We start from the raw sequence: 24,703 nt of genomic DNA, 5'->3' as shown, positions 1-24,703 counted from the left end.
TCAGAACAAAGGAGCCTGGACACCTATCTAGAGATCCCTGGGGGGCACGTAGGTCAGACCCCGCAATCTCATACTTGTCCCCTATTCTGTGAATAAGTTTATTTAAATCAGAAAACCCTTTTAAACATTGTCTGGGAGAGAACTATATGATCAAATTCTTCAAACCGTAAAGTCTGCTTATCTATTTAAAGGGAATATGTTTGCACCCGGCCCTACCTGAGGTGCTGACAGTGTGCTGTAGTTTGCAGTCCCCTAGTGACCGTGGTACCTTTTGGTAATTTGCCTATGGAGTGGATTATGCACAATCTCAGGTCTCCTACTGTAATAAAGAGTCAACGAGGAGTTTTGGTTCAGTGTTTGCGCTGCACTCTGGCACATCTCACCACTGCCGCCTTCTCCCTCTGCTTCATTAATAATCTCTGCTGCAAAGCCTCCCGCTTAATCATGCTGTCAGCCAGTACCTGCCAACAGAGGATTGATCTGCAATCAGATGTAGTTGAATCTTCAAGACTTAATGTGTTGGAACTGGTGGTCTATAGGTATATTTCTTGCTTAGAGACCAATAACAGTTTTTTTATCTGTTTGATTGTTTTGATAAAAATGAAAAATAGTTGTTGTTTTTTTTTTATAATTAATTTCATATTTTTTTAAAAAAATTAAGTTTTCTTATACAAATTGCGAATTCTTTGCATTTTTAAAAATGGCAGGGTGCGGGTAGTCCTGGCAGGGTGTGGGTAGACATTCCAGACCAGTTGTTGATTCAATTAGATTAGCATAAGAAAAGAGTCAGCCTCCTACATTAACCTAATTAAAATTTACCTGTATTTAAGGATGCTATAAACTCTGAATTTTATTTTGGAGAGTTGACTACTGGTAGAAGCATTGTGGCATAACTACAACGGGGCAAAAGCGAGTAGTTAAAAAACTGCAGGAGTTTCTTTTGTTATGTTCAGTACTTGTTTTCACTTGTTCTTAAAAGATGTCTGGTTAGGTGCAGGGTAATTCTTGTTTGGCTGCAGTTTTCTGTAGAACCCTTTGGGACTTGGGGTGCTGTCCAGTTTGCATGCAGATGTCTGGTTTACCTTGTGAAATTTCTAGGCTGCAGTCCTTAGTCTGTACACTTCAATCTGATGTGATGAGACTATCCCAGCCAGGAGTTGCTGTGCAGGAGTTGGTTCAGGTAGATTGCGAGCTGTGGAGCAGAAGCATAGGACGTTTGGCCCTGTGCAAAATAGTTTGTGTTCTTGCTGATATAGATAGAGATGCTGTTGCTGTTGGAAACATGGCTGCTGAGGTGATTCCCAATGGGGATGTTTTGGATGGGCCACTAAGGGCAAAAGTAAAGGGTAGTAAGGAGAGAAGGCATCTTCTTGTTGGTTAGAAGAATTATTAAAGGTGTTGTTGTAGGACAGGAGGAGGATGTGTTTAGAGAGGCGAGACTGTCAGGTGCTACTGTCAGCAGGGATAGGAGACTGATTGTGAACATTGTGAAGGCTGCTAGTATAGATAGAAAGTTGATCTGGTGGTTCATCTTGGAACCAATGATGTGTCCCAAAGAGATGTGGATTTGGTTAAAAAGGAATTCCAACATTTAAGCCTGGAGCTGGGCAAGATAGCAGATTCAGTGACATTTTCAGAGGTTTTTCCGGTCTGTAATCAGAACAACAAGGCATGTCGTATCTCAGAGTTTATTGCATAGTTAGTGTCACTGTCGTGAAAATGTTTTTTTGCAGAAATCAATAGTCAAGGCAATTTTAAGAAACTTTGTAATTGGGTTTATTAACCGAAAAATGCAATTTTTATCCTGAAAAAGCAGTTTGAAGCCCTTCCTCGTCTTCATTGTCCTCCTATGGAGAGAGCTAAATAAAAGACCAAAACAGGACAACAAAGAGTTAATCTACAAATACCTCACCCGTTATCTCCTCTGACAGTCACCACTGACCTCTCTGAGCTCTGATTACAGCTGTCACCCAGCTCCCTGCCTGTAATCCTCTGTTATCTGCTTTCTGCTGTCAGCTAACTCCCTCCTTCCTCCTCCCCCCTCCCCTCTCTATAGAACAAACTGGGTACGTCTGATGCAACAAGTCACAATTTCCTTTTTTTTGCAGTGAATAAAAAAGAGGAAGGAGGGGGAACCCTGGGAAAAAGCTTTTTAAATGCAGATAATGGCATATTTGGCTAATAAACCCAATTACAAAGTTTCTTTTTTTCTTTTTTAAAATCGCCTGGACTATTGATTTCTGCAAAAAAAAAAAAAAAAAAAAAAATAATAATAATAATACGACAGTGACTCTTAAACCTCTTAAGGACATATGACGTACCCGTACGTCATATGTCCTCATTTGAATCGCCGCGGTCCCGGGTGCCGCGTGTAGCCCGGGACCACCGCTATTAGCGGGCACGGTCTGATCGCCGTGCCCACTAATTAGCTAATCTGAGGCAGCTGTCAAAGTTGACAGCTGCCTCCGATTACCGGAGGCAACCGTTCCCTGGTGTCTAGTGGGAGCGATCTCCCTGTCTGATGCCGGCCGGGGACTCGTCCAAAATGGCGCCGTCCCCGGCTCGGCACTCGTTTGTTTCCGGCTGCAGCAGCCGGAAGCAAACGAGTGCCGATCTCATTGATCTTTGCTGTATATCTATACAGCAAAGATCTCAATGAGAGATCAAAGTATATATACTAGAAGTCCCCCAGGGGGGCTTCTAGTATATGTGTAAAAAAAAAAAAAGTCTTTATAGTAAAAAGCCCCCTCCCCTAATAAACGTCTGAATCACCCCCCTTTTCCCAGGTTTTAAATAAAAGTAAACAAATAAATAATAAATAAACGTTTTTGGTATCACCGTGTGCGTAATCGCCCGAACTATTAATTAATCACATTCCTGATCTCGCACGATAAACGGCGTCAGCACAAAAAAATTCCAAAGTGCAAAATTGCGCATTTTTGGTTGCATCAAATCCAGAAAAAAATTTAATAAAAAGCGATCAAAAAGTCATATATGCGCAATCAAGGTACCGATAGAAAGAACACATCATGGCGCAAAAAATTACACCTGACACAGCCCCATAAAAGCGTTATAAGCCTGGGAATGGAGCGATTTTAAAGAACGTATATTTGTTAATGGTTTGAATTTTTTATAGGCCATCAGATACAATATAAGTTATACATGTTACATATCGTTTTAATCTTAACGACTTGAGGAACATGCATAATAAGTCAGTTTTACCCCAGGGCGAATAGTGTAAAAACACAGTTCCCCCAAATAAAAGAAATTTTTTTTTTCAATTTCACCACACTTTGAAATTTTTTCTGGTTTCGTAGTGTACCAAATGCAAAAATTCAGCCTGTCATTGCAAAGTACAATTAGTGACGCAAAAAATAAGGGCTCATGTGGGTTTCTAGGTGGAAAAATGAAAGTGCTATGGCCTATTAAACACAAGGAGGAAAAAACGAAAACGCAAAAACGAAAATGGGCCCCGTCGTTAAGGGGTTAAGGCAGTGGTGTAAGGCTGAAGGTTTTGGGTTTGTTAGTTATAGCTCTTGCCAGTGGTCCAAAAAGGAGATGTACAAAAGAGATGGTTTGCATCCATCACACATAGCTACACAGGTACTTTGAGAGTAATTCTGATTGTTTTTGGACAGACATTTAAAGGGGTACTCCGGCTGTATTTTTCTGATGGTCACTTAAAGGAGAGCAGAGGGGTACCGCGAGCATCAGCAGGGGCACTGGGACTGGGTAATTGATTAATATGTTCCAACCACACCCTGCCTGCCCTGTTTTTTTTGCCTGGACCACTCCTTTAACCCCTTGCCGCAAAATGACGTTTGGGGAACGTCATGTAAAGTAGGTAGTTAATGCAACATAACGTTCCCCAAACGTCATGTTGTTCCTGCCTCCCCCCGCTGTCTGTAAGTGAGATCGGGCAGCGGGAGGAGGCAGTATCACACCACATCCTCCCGCTGCCTCTGCCCGGAGGGGAGCCGCGCTCCCCCCGGGCAGTTAACCCCATAAACGCCGCGGTCGATGCGACCGCAGCGTCTATGGGGGAGATGTGATGTTTGACGCCGATCGGGCGGCGGCAGGAGGCTGCAGCACGTAACCACCGCACATTGCCCGTAACCACCGCACGTTGCCCGTAACCACCGCACGTTGCCCCTAACCGCCCCAGGTTGCCTGTAATCACACCAGATTACCCGTAACCACTGCACGCTGCCCCTAACCGCCCCAGGTTGCCCGTAATCACGCCAGATTACACGTAACCACCGCACGTTGCCACTGACCGCCGCACGTTGCCACTGACCACCACACACTGCCTCTAACCACCCCAAATTGCCAAAGACCCCCTCCAGATTGCCGTAACCAACCCAAATTACATATAAGCACTTTAGTTTATCCGTAACCAACCCAGATTGTCCGTAACCACCCCACGTTGGCCGTAACCACAGCAGGTTACCTGTAACCACCCCAGATTGTCTGTAACCACCGCAGATTACCCGTAACCACCTCCAGATTACCCGTAACCACCCCACATTACCTGTAATCTAATTTTTTTATTGTATTTTAGTAACTGCGCTATTCTAATAACTGTTTCTAGCTGCTGTTTTGCTCCAGCAAATTGGCGCTCCCTTCCTTCTGAGCCCCTCTGTGTGCCCATACAGGGGTTTATGCCCACTTATGGGGTACCGTTCTACTCAGGAGAACCTGCGTTAAAGATTTTGGGGTACATTTTCTCTCCTGTTCCTCGTGAAATTTAGAAATTTCCAACTAAAGGAACATATTATTGGAAAAATTTGAGTTTTTAATTTTTACTGTCTACTTTTGAATACTTTCCTCTAATACCTGTGGGGTCAAAATGCTCACCACACCCGAAGATGAATTCTTTGAGGGGTGCACTTTCCTAAATGGGGTGACTTTTGGGGGGGTTCTATTCTGCTGACACTACAGGGGCTCTGCAAACGCACCTGGTGCTCAGAAACTTCTTCAGCAAAATCTGCACTGAAAAAGCTAATTGGCGCTCACTTCCTTCTGATCCCTGCTGTGTGCCCATAGAGTGGTTTATGCCCACATATGGGGTACTGTTCTACTCACGAGAACCTGCGTTATAAATTTTTGGGTACATTTTTTCTCCTGTTCCTCGTGATATTGAGAAATTTCAAACTAAACAAACATATTATTGGAAAAATTCGAGTTTTTCTTTTTTACTCTCTATTTTTAAATACTTTCCTCTAATACCTGTGGGGTCAAAATGGTCACCACACCCCAAGATGAATTCTTTGAGGGGTGTACTTTCCAAAATGGGGTGACTTTTGGGGGGTTTCTCTTCTGCGGACACTACAGGGGCGCTGCAAACGCACCTGGCGCTCAGAAACTTCTTCAGCAAAATCTGCATTAAAAAAGCTAATTGGCGCTCCTTCCCTTCTGAGCCCTGCTGTGTGCCCATACAGTGGTTTACACCCACATATGGGGTACCGTTTTATTCAGGAGAACCTGCGTTACAAATTTTGGCATGCTTTTTTTCTCATGTTCCTTTTGAAAATGAGAAACTTTAATCTAAACGTATATATTATTTGAAAATTTAAATTTTCGATTTTTTTACGGCCTAATTGTGAATACTTTCCTCCAGCCCCTGTAGGGTTAAAATGCTCATTATACCCCTAGATTAATTCTTTAAGGTGTCTAGTTTCCAAAATGGGGTCACTTATGGGGGTTTCCAGTATACAAGCCTTCTAAATCCATTTAAAAAAAAGAACTGGTCCCTAAAAAAAAATCAGTTTTGGAAATTTTCACAAAATGTGATAATTTGCTAATAAATTTCTAAGACCCATAACACCCTAAAAAAGTAAAATATGTTTCCCAAATTATGCCCGAAAAAAGAGGACATATTGGTAATGTGATTTAGCAAGTAATTTATGTGCTATGACTTCCTTTTTTAGAAGCAGAGAATTTCAGAAGTTCATAAAATGCAAAATTTTCTAATTTTTCATGATATTTTGATGTTTTTCACAAAAAACACACAAAGTAGTGACCAAATTTTGCTACTAATATAAAGTGTCATATGTGACAAAAAAACAATCTCAGAATCGCTAGCATACGTTAAAGCATCACTGAGCTATAAGCGCATAAAGTGAGACAGGTCAAATTTTGAAAAATGAGCCTGGTCATTAAAGGGGTAGTTCACCCAAAAATTTTTTCTTTCAAATCAACTGCTGCCATGAAGTGCCAGAGATTTGTAATTTACTTCTATTAAAAAATCTCAAGCCTTCCACTACTTATCAGCTGCTGTATGCCCAACAGGAAGTTGTATTATTTCGAGTCTGGAGAGCAGGAGAGGTTTTCTATAAGGATTTGCTCCTGTTTTGGACAGTTCCTGACATGGTCAAAGGAGGCAACAGAGAGCACTGTGTCAGACAGGAAAGAAAACACCACTTCCTGCTGGACACACAGCAGCTGATAAGTACTGGAAAACTTGAGATTTTTTAATAATAGTGAATTACAAATCTCTGGCACTTTATGGTACCAGTTGATTTGAAAGAAATTTTTTTGGGGTGGACTACCCCTTTAAGGCCAAAACAGGCTTTAGAGGCAAGGGGTTAACGTACTTTCATACAGGATTTGAATAATTTGCCATTGTGGACATATTAGACTAAAAAAGAAAAAAATCAATATCAACAGTATTTTAAAAATCTTTAGGTGCAGATTTTGCCATGGATTAGCAGAAAGATTCACAGTGGTCCTGTGCTGTGTGAAAGCACCCTAAAAGTGCCATATAAAAGCAGTTAACATAGTTAAGGGCATACCACCACCATTGCATGTTGATATTCCAGTAGTAAAATGATTGGAAAAGTTGCATGAGTTTTTATTATATGATTATTTAGTTTTATTTATCCAAAAAAGGAGAACTCCACAAATCCACCGGCATGGCAGCCTCAACTTGAAGGATCATTCAGAAGTGTAGGCTTTATCAGCTGTGGACATATCAAGACATCTAGATCTTATTAAATGTAGATGTACATTTTAGTACATGGTGCAAACTGGGTCTGAATTGTGCCCAGTTGTTTTATAATGTACTTGGGTTGTATCGGACCTTGGAGACATTTATTTATTTACCACTTAGTTAAACATTGTTCTTGATTTACTGATGGGGAAATTGGTATCGCTGCAGATACCAGTAACAGTAATGATTATACGATAGTTTGGACTAAAATTACTTGTGGATTCTCTGGCACTGTGCAATTCATGCGAAATGTTTAATAGAGCAGAATAACCTAGTGAAGTTATAGATACGCTGCAATCATGGACAATTGAGCTGGATCTGTGTTACTGTACCAGCTGTAGAAATGAGGAAAGCATTCCAGAATGACAGGCCATCACTGGCGTAAATCAGTATACCATTTCTTTCAATTTTTCAGTTTATAGATCAGCATCAGAAAGCTGTGGTACGCTGGCTGCACATCTGAGGATATTTTATGCTATCCTCTGGTCTCCCATTTTTTTTATGTCTTGACCTGTGAACAGCAGCCTCATTTTTCTAATTGTTATCACTGCTCTAACACCTAACTACATGAGGGCAAGAGGTAGTGGACCCATAAATGTCAAAATGCTCTGTAGCCCCATAGCAAAATAAATGTCAACAATATACTGCTGGGTCAAAAATATACTGCTGTAATGCAAAAACTACTTTGACTTGAGCAGAAACCATTGGTGGATTGTAGTGTCATATCATATCATCTTACCTAAGTGGTGCTTTTTTGATTGTTGATTGCCCCTTTTACATGGGCCAATTATCAGTGAGGAATCCTGCCTGCCAATTATCGTCTCACGTGCAGCGGGCCAGATATGAAAGAACATATGAGTGGATGATGGTGGTATTGGCTGTAGATGACTAGGCATCTCTCCTGCTATATAGTGCTTCAGCTCCAGGGTGAAGGGATCTCTGATGAGCTGCCGAAAGGGCTGAAAGTGATTTTGCTACCTGCTGGACCTTGTGTTCTGCAGCCCTTTCTCACACTGTCTTTTTGCAGTCACTGGTTGTTCTGAGGCCTTCCTGCAGGAGCTGAAGTTTGGAGTCTTGTACCACCTGGTATATTACTTGTAAGAACTTTCTTGCATTTTCACACAACATGAAAAACCATGTAAGATGCCAAAATGGACAGCTCTGCTAGTGTGAAAGTGGTACTGAACTCCTTTTTTTCATGCAATGATATATGTGGGTTTATTGGAAAAAGGGGGGGGGGCATCACTGCAGAATATATTTTAGAGAACAGTCATCAGCTGTCGGCCCTGCATAGTTATTACACTTGGCGACGCCTGAGAATTTTAGGTCAAGACCTAAAGAAACGATCAGCCGATTATAGTTTCATCGGCTCATTGTTCTCTCTATTAGGGTATGTTCCCTCTATGGAATCCCAGTGGATCACCCGTCACGGATTCCGCAGCTCGCCACCTCTGGGCAGACGGCAGAATCTGCCAAACCATAGAATGAAGCCTATGGGACCAAAGAATGAACAAGCTAATCCTATGGGACCAGCGGAGATGCGCACATTGGTTAGCGGCGGGTGATCCGCCAGGATTCCGTAGTGTGGACATACCCTTACACAGAACGATAATCGGACAAATAATATTGATTCGGCGGATTATTGCACCGTTTAATAGGGCCCTTAAGCATTTGTGACAGAATCAGAGTTTTCCAGCAGGTAGTGGCTTTACCTATGATGATTCATGGGAGTTCGGGATAGGGTACACCAACAGGATTTACAGACGCCTAGGGTGTTTCAACCATAATACACACATTAAAATGTAACCACATTATGGCCATATGAAATGAACCAAACAAATGGTTACAATTCAAAGCGTTCTAGATCTTTTTCAAGTGTATTTTTATGTAGTGATTTTTTCTGAAGTGTCTTCATTTCATCAATCTGTACATTAAAGCCATCAGGGTTTCCCTGTAAGAGAAAATTATTCTGAACAATTCAGTAGCTCAGTTCATAGCAAGAAGTTGTTCATGCATAGAATTGATAAGTTAAATTGCATTGCACTGAAAGCCAGGATACTTTCTTAGCTGTGGATTTCACTAGGCATCTCTCGCTAATCAGAATGTTACGGCATATCTTATCAATTTCCCTGTTCCAATCACCTCATTGTTCAGTTAGATGGTATAGAAGACTTTGGAGACACATTGGCTGAGTTACATTGCATAGAAGTTGTCTGGAGTAGACGTTAAAGGGGTTGGCCACTTTGTAGTAATATTGTTCAGTGTATAGTATTAGTAAGTGTACTCACTGTATATATTGACAGCAGGTCCCTGAGTACCTCATACAGCTAAAATCAGACTTCTCTCCTCCAGGCTGTACTGGCCTTTTCTGTGGTGAGTCTGTCCATAAGGTGGCAAATACAGCCTTAGTGGTGATCACTGGGAGTGGGGCATGGTCACGTGCTCCTCCATGTCAGCCATCTTTTAGACAGACTCACCACAGAGCAGAGCGACACAGCCTGGAGGAGGGGAATCAGATTTTTGCTCTATAAGGTACTCAGGGAGCTGCTGTCAGTATATACAGTAAGTACACTTGCTAATACTATACACTGAACAATTTTACTAAAAAGTGGCCAACCCCTTTAAAGATACAACAAGTACAATGTTTTTTGTCTGTGGTATATTCTGTCGAGAATAACCTGCTTCAAATGTATTCCGTTTTTCTGTGTCATGGATATACCTCTTTTTAGTCCATTCTTGATCTCTTAATAGTTCTGATGACCTTTTTAACCCCTTGCCTCCGCACCCTGTTTTGGCCTTAATGACCAAGGACTATTTTTTAAATCTGACCTGTCTCTCTTTATGTAGTGATGCTTTTAACTATCGCGGTTATTCTGAGATTGTTTTTTCGTGACATATTCCTCTTTATGTTTGTAGTATACTTTAGTTGACACTCAGTATTTTTTTGTAAAAAACACAACATTTGCACAAAAATTAGAAAAATGTACATTTCTTTATATTCAAAATTCTCTTTTCCTAAGAAAGATAGTCATGTCACATGAACTAATTATTACTGTAACATCTACAACATGTTTGCTTTATGGTGACGTCATTTGGTGAATGTCCTTTTACTTTTTAGGATGTTAGAGGGCTCCGAAATTTTGCAGCGATTTTTCAAATTTTCAGGAAGATTTCAAATTCTGATTTTTTTGGGGACCAGTTCAGTTCTGAGGTGGATTTGTGGGGCCCGTATGTTACCCCCATAAATCCCTCCACTGTAAAAACTACACCCCTCAAAGTATGCAAAGTAACATTTCATAAGTTTATTAACCCTTTAGGTGTTTTACAGAAATTTAAGCAAGTTGGAGGCAAAATTTAAAATGTAAATATTTTTGGCAGATATTCCATTTTAATTCATTTTTTCCTCTTACACAGCAAGTACTAACTGAGAAATACCACTCACTATTTATTCCCCTTATTCCAATGTTTCTAGAATTCCCCCATTTGTGGCTGCAGTGCGTCACCTGACTCAACCACAGGCCTCAGACATGACAGAGACCTGGTGAATTTTGGGGCCTTTTTTTTATTTCACGTTTTTTTTAGCCATTATACCATGTCACAGAGGCCTTGCGGTGCCAAAATATTTGTGTAAGACAAGTTGACGTTCCCATCAGTACCATTCTGAGGGACATGTGACACCCTGATCATTTTTTATGAAATTTTTTATGAGGTGGTACAAATAAAAAACACAGTTTAACAGCTGTTTTTCACCATTTTTTTGTACGCCATTTACTATACGTTACATATGACATATTATCGTTATTCATCAGGTCGGTACAGTTACAGTGATATCCATTTTATATAACTTTTGTTATAATTTATGGAATTATACTATAAAAACAGTTTGTGTCTTGCGTATTGTAAGGGCAGTAATATTTACATTTTTTTGCCAATGGAGTTATCTGAGAGAGTTTTCTTTTGTGGCATAATCTGACATTTTTAGTGGTACCTTTTGGGTACATGTATCGTATTGATAGCTTTTTTTCTATATTTTTTAGGGGGCGGGATTAATAAAAAATTGTCATTTTGGTTAGTTTTTATTTTATGGCGTTAATCGGGCGGGATAATTAATATAACCGGTTATTTATATATTATATATATTATATATTTATTTAATTAACTCATTTATTTATGTATATATTTATGTATTTATTTATTTAATTACTTAATTATGTATTTGTTTGTGTGTGTGTTTGTTTGTTTGTTTTTTTACTTTCACTTTTACAGGTTTATATATAATGCAGTACAGCACCTGATCTGTGCTGTACTGCATTATATAGTGAATGGGCTGTCAGTGTTACAGGTATATATATAATGCAGTACAGCACCTGATCTGTGCTGTACTGCATTATATAGTGAATGGGCTGTCAGTGTTACACACTGACAGCTCATTCTAACGATCAGGTCCCTGCACTGTGCAGGGTCCTGATTGTCACTAGCCGTAGTAACCCAGACGCACCGGTTAGCGTCTGGGTTACTATGGTAAACCGGGGGCGCGGCTCCTGGGGTCGGCTAGCTGGCAGCTCCCGGCGGGGGTTACTGGAGGCTCCCGGCGGGGGGAGGACTGGAAACTCCGGGCGGGGGGAGGACTGGAAGCTCCGGGCGGCGGGGGGACTGGAGGCTCCGGGCAGGGGTTGTGGCTGCAAGCTCCGGCCGGGCGGGAGGGGGTGGCGCTGCAAGCTCCGGGCGGCAGGCTGGAGGCACGGGGAGGACGGGGGAAGCTGAGGGAGCTGCATGGGGGGCCTGGGGAGGACATCAGTAGTGGCGGCAGGAGGAGGCAATGTGCCGCAGCCTCCTCCTGCCTCCCGATCGGCGAGGGAGACAGCAGATCTCCCCATAGACGCTGCGGTCACAACGACCGCGGCGCCTATGGGGTTAACTGTCATGGGGGAGCACGGCACCCCTCCGGGCAGTGGCAGCAGGAGGAGGCTGTGTGACACAGCCTCCTCCTGCTTCCCGATCTCAGATAGGGACAGAGGGGGGAGGCAGAGAAGGCATGACGTCCAGGGACATCATGATGCATTCTGCCACTGCTTTTCATGACGTCCCTGGACGTCATATTGGGGGAAGGGGCTAAAGCAACTCTGTACCCACAATCTGTACCCCCCCAAACCGCTTGTACCTTCAGATAGCTGCTTTTGCTCTAAGATCTGTCCTGGGGTCCGTTAGCAGGTGATGCAGTTATTGTCCTAAAAAACTACTTTTAAACTAACAGCCCTTTGCCCAACGGCCGTGGCCTAGATTGTGTATGCATTAGGCTGGCATGCCCTCTCTGTCCCTCCTTCCCACTCTCTTCATCATTAGGAATGCCCCTAGAACATTTTCTCCTGTCTGAACATTGCACAGTGCCTTAACGATCCAGCCCATGAGCCGTGCGGACACAGCTGATGAATAGTAGACAATCTGCCTGGAGCATTCCTTATGAGGAGAGTGGGGAGGAGGGACAGAGAGGGTGTGCCATGCATACACTATCTAGGCCACGGCCATTGGGCCGTTGTTTATTAGGACAATAACTGCATCACCTGCCGAATGGACCCCAGGACAGATCTTGGATTAAAAGCAGCTATCTGAAGGTACAAGCGGATTGGGGGGTCATATTGTAAGTACAGAGTCGCTTTAAAAGCACATTTAAAGGAGAAGTCCATTGACTTAAAAATTTGCCAGCCGGCAGCTCAGAGACCCGTTGGGCTGGTTGATAGCCTTCTCAGCAAGTTGGAAACTGGGCCAGGACACCACTGCAGTCGCACCACCGCTGCACAAATAATTCAAGGATGGTTGGTGCAGCCCAGGCCCCTTGATTTCTTGTGCTTTGTAAAGGCACAGCAAATCAGTGCCAGCCTCGCTGATTGGCGCTAGTTTGCGGCCCCTACAGCTGACAAATCTGTATTTCTAAAAGGACCTTCTGTCAAACAGCGCACTTGTATTATTTATGATAATACCTGCCTTGTTACAGAAAAAAGTTAATTATACATAAGTTCAGTAATTTATTGGAATTGTAATTTTTTGAATTAGAATTTTTTATTTTGTCAAAACGTTGCATGCTGAGGGTGTGCCTTTTTTGTGGGGGGTCAAAATGTGGTGTTTTGTCCTATAGACTTCAATGGATTGTTCTGGTTGTCTCAAATATGTCATTGCTGTGCGTATGGGGTTATTTTCTGGAGTTTTTGTCACTGCTGACACTGTATACCTGTACACTCTCTTTGGTACTGTTTGTGTGTTTTTTGATTTTGTCCTATGACTATATATTTATTTTTTCCTATGTATAGTGGTTTGCTCACTTTATATTACAATGTTTGCACAGACTCTTTGGTGCTTTACAGTATAGTTATTGTTTACATATCACCCAGATATTGGGTATTTATTATTGTTCCAGGGTAAGTCTTATGTATTTTATAGTATGGGGAGTCAGCTGTAACTACTTATTACAGCTCTAGACCTTGGGGATTTTTAAATGTTTTCAGGGGTGGGAACATATGTTTAATTACTTGTATCATGGATTTTGCTATATACTTTTCTATTGCTGAAGTGAATATATTTGATTTATTGTTTTTGGTGTGTCTGTCCATTGTGCTACATACTTTGCATTTCCTTTTGGTTAGTTGACCTTCTATATAGTGACTGTGCACCCAGCCCTTCTATTTTGGCTGTGTATTCTGATTTCTTTTTTTGCTTAGATTGTAACCGGAGTTACCACACAAAACTAGCAAACTTACACCAGCTCCATGTATGTGTTGCTGTTTTGTCATTTTAAGTTCAGGAAAACTATGCAAGCGTCAGCCTACCATCAAGCATGCATTTTTTGTAGCCTGTAAGCCCTTGCAGTCTGTCAATTATTTTGTTTGTCATTTACCCTTTACGTTATTTGCACTTGGTATGTTAACCCCTTATCATATGTATAACGCTGCGGAATTGAGGATGTTTTAAAACTAAAAAATAGTATTAACACTTGTAGCCTACATAGTCAGATCTTCAACATCTGGATTTTCTGACTGCATAACAATCTTAAGCCTGTGCTCATTCCAGCAGTAGGGTTATGGGGGAATATCACATTTGTAGTGATTGCCTTTCAGACAAGGTCCATGGTTAGAAGACACCGGTTGTTCAGGTTGCTGTAAATGCAGACTGGTTTTTTGAGATTCCCAAGGTCTGACACAATGCTCTATGCTCTTGGCATAACACATTTTACCTATGATGTAATTCGCTGACATGAACGTTCATAATGACGCTAAACGTTTATGTTGGCTACATACATAAAGACTGCAGCATATGTGGGATGCGGGAGGTGTGAGTATGGTATTATCTTGAGCCCATCTGAAGGGAATGTATCCCACTAGTTATTACCAGGCACCTAAGAAGGAGAGGCCAGTCCTTGGGCAAGGAGCTTGGCATCTGTGTTAGATAGGCCAGTAACTGGTGCCTAATTTGGGATTCTTGGGAAATAGTGACGTGGGTGTGCAAAAAGGAAAGAAAGAAAGATTAAGAGTCAGAAATAGCATTGAAGGCAGATAGAAGGAATGTGCATATATCTGTAAATACATAACCATAAACAAAAAAGTTAAACTACATGGCCAAGCTTAAGGTGCATCAATAACAAATATAGTGCCAGTGCAACCGATCCACAAGGCAAGCCAACGGAGTCAACAAAAAATAAAAAAGAAGGCGACATGGCTAGTATTCACCAGGGTTAGTGGAGGAGAAGATGCCCAATGTGTTTTGTTCTGCAGGAGAACTTCCTCAGTGGTCCTGTGTCTTAAAGATTGACAGCAGGAGACAGCAGGCATCTGTGTGCGCCCGCATCCCAATTCACCATAGCACACAATGGAAAGTGCGGCCAGAGCCACACTTTCCATTGTGTGAACTGACATTTCTGTCTTGGTTTGAGAGACTTTTATGAAAAGAAAAAAAAAAAACAAAACACAAAAAACACCTATTACAACATCACCCTTCAAAGAATTTACAATAGGATAAAAAAAACTTTTAAACCATTTAGCTGATTCCCTGAAATTAAAGCAAAGTTAAGGTAAAAGTTTTACTTGTTTTCAGTTTGTCCATTTTTTCTGTAAACACAGCAGGTATTAATAAAAACATTCAATTGAATATTTATTACCCAGAATCTGCAGTGTTTAAGAAATATCTCATGTGTGGCCCTGGTGCACTCCTTTCCTCATGCACAGGCCTCTGAAATAAAGGCTCTGTATATCCAAAAGAGGAGGATGGAGCTGTGGTGGGTGGGGCCAGTGCTGCTAACACATGTAATGTACTGAACTGGTTTACTATAGATATGGTCCATGAAAAATTAAATAAACTCAATGTAACCAAAGCTCCAGGGCCTGATGGATTACACCCCTGAGTTCTTAGGGAACTCGGCTCTGTAATTTCTCTACCCTGTATGACACATTCAGTAATTCTTTGCTTACTAGTATTGTGCCAAGGGACTGGCATAAGGCAAATGTAGTGCCAATCTTCAAAAAGGGCTCTCAAACTTCCCCAGGTAACTATAGACCCGTAAGCTTAACGTCCATTGTGGGGAAACTATTTGAGGGGCTTATAAGGGACTACATCCAGGAATATGTAGTGGCTAATAGTATTATAAGTGATAACCAGCATGGTTTTACTAAGGACAGAAGCTGTCAAACCAACCTAATATGTTTCTATGAAGAGGTAAGTAGAAGCCAGGACGGCGACGCGGCTGTGGATATCGTTTACCTGGATTTTGCTAAAGCGTTTGACACAATTCTTTATGGGCGTCTGATGGGTAAGTTAAAGTCTTATCGGTTTGGAAAATTGAATGTGTAACTGGATTGAGAACTGGCTTAGTAATCGTACCCAGAGTGGTGGTGGATGATTCCTACTCCGAATGGTCCCTGGTAATAAGTGGTGTACCCCAAGGGTCAGTACTGGGCCCCCTTCTGCTTAATGTGTTTATTAATGATATTGAGAATGGAATTAACAGCAATGTTTCTATCTTTGCAGATGACACCAAGCTTTGTAGTACAGGACAGTCTATGGAGGATGTGCAGATGTTACAGGATGACTTAGACACACTGAGTGTTTGGGCGTCCACTTAGTAAATGAGGTTCAATGTGGATAAATGTAAGGTTATGCACCTGGGTACTAATAACCCACATGCATCATATGTCCTGGGGGGAGTTACTTTGGGAGAGTCACTGATGGAGAAGGATCTGGGTGTACTTGTAAATAGACTACAGAACAGCACAAAATGTCAGTCATCTGCTTCTAAGGCATGGACTCTCTCGGCAGGGATTTAATATTACCGCTTTTATAAAGCTTTGGTGCGGCCTCATCTGGAGTTTTGGAACCCGATTCATAAAAAGGATGTCCTAGAGCTAGAGAGGGTACAAAGACAGGCAACTAAACTAATAAGGGGAATAGAGCATCTTAGTTACGAGGAGAGATTAAAAGAATTATATTTGTTTAGTCTGGAGAAGAGATGTTTAAGAGGAGATATGATTAATTTATTTAAATATATAAATGGCCCCTACAATAAATATGGGAAAAAGATTTTCCAGGTAAATCCCCCTCAAAGGACAAGGGGGCATTGCCTCCGCCTGGAGAAAAAAAAAGTTCAATCTCCGGAGGTGGCAAGCCTTCTTTACCATGAGAACAGTGAATCTGTGGAACAGTCTATGCCAGAATCTCATACCTCCCAACTTTTGCAAAGAGCAAAGAGGGACATGTGCGCCACGGTCCCCATAGCCACGCCCCCATAGAGACCTTCCATAGCCACGCCCCCAAAGCAACCCTCCCTAGCCACTCCCCTACAGTCATCACATGCTGCTGACTGAATAGTGCCCTATACAGTATCCAATCCCCCCAAAAATGCCCTATATAGTATCCAATCCCCCATATAGTGCCCCACATAGTATCCAATCCCCCATATAGTTCCCCACATAGTATCCAATGCCCCCATATAGTGCCCCACATAGTATCCAATCCCCCACATAGTATCTAGTGCCCCACATAGTAGCCTATGCCCCCATATAGTGCCCCACATAGTGCCCCACATAGTAGCCAATCCCCATATAGTGTCCCACATAGTAGCCAGTCCCCATATAGTGTCCCACATAGTAGCCAATCCCCATATAGTGCCCCACATAGTAGTCAATGCCCCCATATAGTGCCCCACATAGTAGCCAATCCCCATATAGTGCCCCACATAGTAGCCAATCCCCCCATATATGCCCCACATAGTAGCCAATGCCCCCATATAGTGCCCCACATAGTAGCCAATCCCCATATAGTGCCCCACATAGTAGCCAATCCCCCCATATAGTGCCCCACATAGTAGCCAATCCCCATATAGTGCCCCACATAGTAGTCAATGCCCCCATATAGTGCCCCACATAGTAGCCAATCCCCATATAGTGCCCCACATAGTAGCCAATCCCCCCATATATGCCCCACATAGTAGCCAATCCCCCCATATATGCCCCACATAGTAGCCAATCCCCCCATATATGCCCCACATAGTAGCCAATGCCCCCCATATAGTGCCCCACATAGTAGCCAATGCCCCCCATATAGTGCCCACATAGTAGCCAATCCCCCATATAGCGCCCCACATAGTAGCCAATCCCCCATTTGTGTGGCCCAACCAGAAAAACAATAAACCAGTATCTCACCTGTCCGCCGGCCCCAGCAGCTCCTCTCCCGGCAGAGCGCGCACTCCCGTCATCCTCCGGGGCGGGCAGCGGGGTATACAGACACTGACTGTGCCGGAAGTAATTCATGATAGAGGCTGCAGGTCACTTCCGGCACAGTCAGTGTCTGTGTATTCCGCTGCCCGCCCCGGAGGATGACGGGAGTGCGTGCTCTGCCGGGAGAGGAGCTGTTGGGACCGGCGGAAAGGTGAGTTACTGGCTTATTGTTTTTTTGGTGGGGCCACATATAATGCGGGACACGGGGGGCCGTTCCGGGACCGCGGGACAGAACCCCGAAAACTGGACTGTCCCGCGGAATCCGGGACGGTTGGGAGGTATGGAATCTGGTCACAGCAAAAAACAGTAGAGGGCTTCAAAACAGGCTTAGACAAGTTCTTAGACCAAAATAACTTAAATCATGGGTCTCAAACTCGCGGGCCAACTGCGGCCCTCGGGACACTAGTTTGCGGCCCCCACCTCAATGGTAAGTTTACTGTAAGTGCGGCCCCGGGGCGCTCCGGCAGAGAGCTGCACATGTAACTACAAATAGAAGTATAGATGTGCCATGTTTCTGCCGGAGCCCGGGAGGAGGGCAGGGGAGAGGGCGCTCCGGCAGAAACATAGCACATCTATCTTCTATTTGTAGATACATGTGCAGTGCAGTGCAGCTCTCTGCCGGAGCGCCCCGGCCCCCCTCCTCCCGCAGCGCTCAGCTCCACTCCTGCGTGGCGCCGGAGCATGACATCCCCCGGACCCCACGTCCAGCCAATCAGTAAGGGGACGTACGGCCTGGGTGAAGTCATGCCCCGCCGGCCTTCAGGTAAGAATACTCTCGGCGGGGGGTGATAGTGGTGTGTGGGGGAGGGCTGGGGGTGATAGTGGTGTGTGGGGGAGGGCTGGGGGTGATAGTGGTGTGTGGGGGAGAGCTGGGGGTGAGAGTGGTGTGTGGGGGAGAGCTGGGGGTGAGAGTGGTGTGTGGGGGAGAGCTGGGGGTGATAGTGATGTGTGTGGGAGGGCTGGGTATCATAGTTCACTGTGGGGGGAGGGCTGGGGTGATAGTTCTCTGTGGGGGGGGGGGCTGGGAGTGATAGTTCTGTATGTGGGGGAGGGCTGGGAGTGATAGTTCTGTGTGTGGGTGCGAGGGCTGGGAGTGATAGTTCTGTGTGGCTGGGAGTGATAGTTCTGTGGGGGGGGGGGCTGGGAGTGATAGTTCTGTGGGTGGGTGGGAGGGCTGGGAGTGATAGTTCTGTGGGGGGGGGCTAGGGGTTTTAACAGATGAAAAAATAAAAACATTTGATGACATTGGAATGTTTTTGTAAGAGCTTGTGGAAAACCTGATGCGACCCAGACTCTACCTCCAGCTGCCCCCGGGTAAATTGAGTTTGAGACCCCTGACTTAAATGCATGTATAGAACCTATCATCCCTCCCCCTTCCCTGTATCAATCCACTCCTTGGTTGAACTTGATGGACATCTGTCTTTTTTCAACCGTATTAACCCCTTCACGTCAGCCATCTGTATATATACGTTCCTATTGCACATGCCCCGTGCAGTAGGAATGTACATATACGTTCCTGACTTGAGGGGGCTTTGTGATGAGAACGGGATCGCTGCAGGGACAGCGATCCCGCTCTCATCTGTGTACAGCACCAGAGATAATGAGGATCAGCTGCGATTCCGCAGCTGACCCCCATCAACCCCTTAGTGACCGCCGAAACGGCGGTCACTAATGGGCCGGTGCCGCCGCTGTATTTCATCTCCCCCCACCGTGAGTCCACGGTGGGGGGAGATGGAATAAGTAAAAATCAGACCCCAGATCAGCCCCTAGTGCCCCAGTCACTAACCCCCCCCCCCCCCCCTCCCGCGGCGGCCATCGGATCCAAGATGGCCGCCGCGATCACTGTGAACAGACTGTCTGTTCACAGTGATCAAAAAAGAAAAATGAATGAAAGCCCCATGCTCTCCGCCACCGGGGGTAGCGGAGAGCATGGGGCAGTCATCAGGACCCCCCCTGTGGGGTCCCGGTACAAGCGATCAGCGGTATATACTATATACCGCTGATCGCTTGTGCCACGTGCCGCCGGCAATTTTTATCCCCTGTCACCATGAATGATTGGTGACAGGGGATAAAAAGTGATGTCCCCCCCACCCCCCAAGTCGCCCGTCACCCCCCCCCCCCCTTCCCCATATACTCACCTGCTCCTGGAGCTCCTTCCTCTTCCGTGTCCTGGCTGGTTATGAAGTGCGCATGCGCTCCACAACCAGCCAAGCTCTGAAAATTTAAAGTGACAGAGACCAATTTGGTCTCTGTCACTGAACTATGATTACTGTGATAGAAAATATCATATCAATCATAGTAATACAGTGAAAATGAATGTATAAAGTACAAAAAGTGACAAACATACAAAAAAATAAAACACACACTTATTATAGTAATAATTGCAGTTTACTCCCAAATTACCCCTAACCCCCCCCCCCAGATTACCCGTAACCACCGCACGTTGCCCATAACCACCCCAGGTTGTCCGTAATCACGTCAGATTGCACGTAACCCCCCAGATTACCCGTAACCACCGCACGTTGCCCGTAACCACCGCACGTTGCCAGTGACCCCCTCCAGATTGTCCGTAATCACCCCAGATTGCCTGTAACCACCCCAAATTACATGTAACCACCCCAGATTAGCTATAAGCACTTCACTCTATCCGTAACCATTCTAGATTGTCTGTAACCCCTCCAGGTTGCCCGTAACCACCGCAGGTTGGGCATAACCACCCCCAGATTACCCGTAATCATGCCAGATTACATGTAACCCCCCAGATTGCACGCAACCACCGCACGTCGCCTCTGACCACCGCACGTCGCCTCTGACCACCGCACGTCGCCTCTGACCACCGCACGTCGCCTCTGACCACCGCACGTCGCCTCTGACCACCGCACGTCGCCTCTGACCACCGCACGTCGCCTCTGACCACCCCAAATTGCCAGTGACCCCCTCCAGACTGCCCGCAACCACCCCAGACTGCCCGTAACCACCCCAGACTGCCCGTAACCACATTTTTTTTATTGTATTTTAGTAACTGCGCTATTCTAATAACTGTTACTAGCTGCAGTTTTGCTCCAGCAAATTGGTGCTCCTTCCCTTCTGAGCCCTGCTGTGTGCCCATACAGTGGTTTATGCCCACATATGGGGTACCGTTGTACTCAGGAGAACCTGCGTTACAGATTTTGGGGTACATTTTTTCTCCTGTTCCTTGTGAAATTTAGAAATTTCAAACTAAACCAACATATTATTGGAAAAATTCAAGTTTTTCATTTTTACTGGCCAATTTTGAATACTTTCCTCTAATACCTGTGTGGCCAAAATGCTCATCCTACCCCAAGATGAATTCTTTGAGGGGTGTACTTTCCGAAATGGGGTGACTTTTGGGGGGATTCTATTCTGTAGACATTACAGGGGCTCTGCAAACGCACCTGGTGCTCAGAAACTTCTTCAGAAAAATCTGCAGAGAAAATGCTAATTGGCGCTCCTTCCCTTCTGAGCCCGGCTGTGTGCCCATACAGTGGTTTATGCCCACATATGGGGTACCGTTCTACTTAGGAGACCCTGCGTTACAGATTTTGGGGTGAATTTTCTCTCCTGTTCCTCATAAAATTGAGAAATTTCAAACTAAAAGAACATAATATTGGAAAAATTTGAGTTTTTCATTTTTACTGTCTACTTTTTAATACTTTCCTCTAATACCTGTGGGGTCAAAATGCTCACCACACACCAAGATGAATTCTTTGAGGGGTGCACTTTCCAAAATGGGGTGACTTATGGCGAGATTTTACTCCGCTGGCACTACAGGGGCTCTGCAAACACACCTGGCGCTCAGAAACTTCTTCAGCAAAATCTGCATTGAAAAAGCTAATTGGCGCTCCTTCCCTTCTGAGCTCCGCTGTGTGCCCTTGCAGAGGTTTATGCTCACATATGAGGTACCGTTGTACTCATGAGAACCTGCGTTACAAATTTTGGGGCACTTTTTTTCTCTTGTTCCTCGTGAAATTGAAAAATTTCAAACTAAAGGAACATATTATTGGAAAAAATTTGAGTTTTTCATTTTTACTGTCTAATTTTGAATACTTTCCTCTAACACCTGTGGGGTCAAATTGCTCATCCTACCCCAAGATGAATTCTTTGAGGGGTGTACTTTCCAAAATGGGGTGACTTATGGGGTTTTTTCTCTCTGCTGACACTACAGGGGCTCTGCAAATGCACCTGGCGGTCGGAAACTTCTTCAGCAAAATCTGCAATGGAAAAGCTAATTGGCGCTCCTTCCCTTCTGAGCCCCGCTGTGTGCCCATGCAGTGGTTTACGCCCACATATGGGGTACCGTAGTACTCAAGAGAACATGTGTTACAAATTTTGGGGTGCTTTTTCTCATGTTCCTTTTGAAAATGAGAAACTTTAATCTAAATGTATATATTATTGGAAAATTTTAATTTTTCATTTTTTTACGGCCTAATGGTGAATACTTTCCTCCAGCCCCTGTAGGGTTAAAATGCTCATTATACCTCTAGATTAATTCTTTAAGGTGTCTAGTTTCCAAAATGGGGTCACTTATGGGGGTTTCCAGTATACAAACCTCCTAAATCAACTTAAAATAAGAACTGGTCCCTAAAAAAATCAGTTTTGGAAACTTTCATGAAAATGTGGTAATTTGCTGATACATTTCTAACCCCCGTAACACCCTAAAAAAGTAAAATATGTTTATGAAATGAAGCCAAAATAGAGAGGACATATTGGTAATGTGACTTAGTAACTAATTTATGTAATACAACTTTCTTTTTTTAGAAGCAGAGAATTTCAAAGTTCATAAAATGCAAATTTTTTCAATTTTTCATGATATTTTGATGTTTTCCACAAAAAACACACAAAGTAGTGACCAAATTTTGCCACTAATATAAAGTGCCATATGTGACTAAAAAACAATCTCAGAATCGCTAGCATACGTCAAAGCATCACTGAGCTATAAGCGCATAAAGTGAGACAGGTCAGATTTTGAAAAATTAGCCTGGTCTTTTAGGTGCAAATAGGCTTGGTCTTGAAGGGGTTAACTATGTAACCTCCCTGTGGATTTTGGACCTGCCTTTTTTTTTTTTTTTTTTTTTTTTTTTTTTTTAAGGCACCATGATGGGTTTGCAAAAGTTGAGGTGCCAAGAAAATGAAAAACATCTAAAAACTATAGTTCTATAGATGTGGTTCCATAGGTGTGTTAAAAAAAAAAAGAAAAAAAAAAGACTTGTCCATCAAGTTCAACCAAGGAGAGAATATATGAATGGAAGGATGGATCCATTCTACGTTCAATACATACTCATTTATGTTTGGTCTAAGAACCAGTCTAAGCCAGTCTCTGCTGTTTTTGCTGTGACCAGATCCCGGGGTACACTGATTCACAGATTCACTGTTCTCATAGCAACTGGAGATTGAACCTTTTTTTTTCTCTAGTGCCCACTTGTCTTTTAAGGGGGTTTTACTTGGAACATCTTTTCCCTATATTTCTTGTAGGGGTTATTTATTTAAATAAATTAATCATATCTCCCCTTAAAGTGGCACTATCAGCAAGTTTGAGCCGTTTTGATAATTTCAGATATGCTAATCTGACGATCAACGCCTGGAGCACCCTCTTGGCCCGCCCTCTAAGCATATTTATATATGCTTAGTAATGCTGCTTATTACGGACTGCTTCCTGCACATGCGTGGTAACAAGTGGCATTACTATGCATATATAATATGCTTAATAGGTGGGCCAAGGGGGTGCTTTGGGCAGACGTGCAATGCCTAGAATGCTCTTAACCCGGGGATTAGCATATCTGAAATGATCACAAAGCGCCACTATACCGGAAGACTGAGAAATAAGAATAACAGCAGTGCGGTCCTAAGTTAAACAGCAGCTGGGTGATATCAGCAGGTTCATTGGCCCGAACATGCTCATAGTGCCGCTTTTAAATGTCTCTTCTGAAGACTGAACAAATCTAATGCCTTTAATCTTTCCTCATAGCGAAGATGCTCCATTCCCCTTATTAGTTTAGTTGCCTGTCTTTGTACCTTTTCCAGCTCTAGAACATCCTTTCTAAGAAGCAGGTTTTAAAACTGGACTGCATACTCCAGATGAGGCTGCACCAAAGCTTTATAAAGCGGTGATATTATATCCCTGTCCCAAGAGTTCATGCCTGTCATACATGACAATATCCTGCTGGCCTTAGAAGCAGCTGACTGACATTGCAAACCAAAGTCCTCCATCAGCGACTCTACCAGTGTAACTCCCCCTAGGATATATGATGCATGTTGGTTATTAGAACCCAGGTGCATAACTTTACATTTATCCACATTGAACCTCATTTGCTAAGTGCCCAAACACTTACAGGGAGATTAATCAAACTGGTGTAAAGTAGAATTGTCTTAGTTGCCCCTAGCAACTAATCAGATTCCATTTTTCAAAGAATCTTTGAGGAATGAAAAGTGGAATCTGATTGGTTGCTAGGGGCAACAAAGACAATTCTACTTTACACCAGTTTGAAAAATCTCCCCCATTGTGTGTCTAAGTCAGCCTGTAACATCTGCACATCTTCCATAGACACTGCTGTAGTACAAAGCTTGTTGCCACCTGCAAAGATAGAAACATTGCTGTTAATCCTCTGTACCCGAGCTGTCAAATTCACAGTGGGCCAAAATTAAAAACTTGGACAAAGTTGTGCACCAACCTTGATATCTATTGAAGCGTGAAAGCAGCATTTATGGTCCCTTCATAGCGGCGTTCCTGACCCAGTCAGAGCAGTGTACATCACCCAGCGCTTTGCACTAAGAAAATGATATGGTAAGTCCCCACAGTAGTGTCCCATACAGCAGCCCCTCCCCCCACAGCACTGTCCCATACAATAGCCAGTGCCCCATACAATAGCCAGCCCCTATAATAGTGTCCCATACAGTAGCAAGACCCCCACAGTAGTGTACCATACAGTAGCCAGCC

The 24,703-nt window shown here is 43.6% G+C and overlaps 1 protein-coding gene across 2 annotated transcripts in view; it reads left to right on the top strand.

Moving 5' to 3' along the window:
• Nucleotides 1–24,703, top strand: part of ZNRF2 (zinc and ring finger 2) — a 116,956-nt gene that overhangs the window by 79,648 nt on the left and 12,605 nt on the right. The gene's annotated exons all lie outside the window — the stretch shown is intronic.

This window comes from Dendropsophus ebraccatus, chromosome 2 (genome assembly GCF_027789765.1).
Source record: "Dendropsophus ebraccatus isolate aDenEbr1 chromosome 2, aDenEbr1.pat, whole genome shotgun sequence".
Classification (NCBI taxonomy): domain Eukaryota; kingdom Metazoa; phylum Chordata; class Amphibia; order Anura; family Hylidae; genus Dendropsophus; species Dendropsophus ebraccatus.
This window is presented reverse-complemented; position numbering and strand designations above follow the sequence as displayed.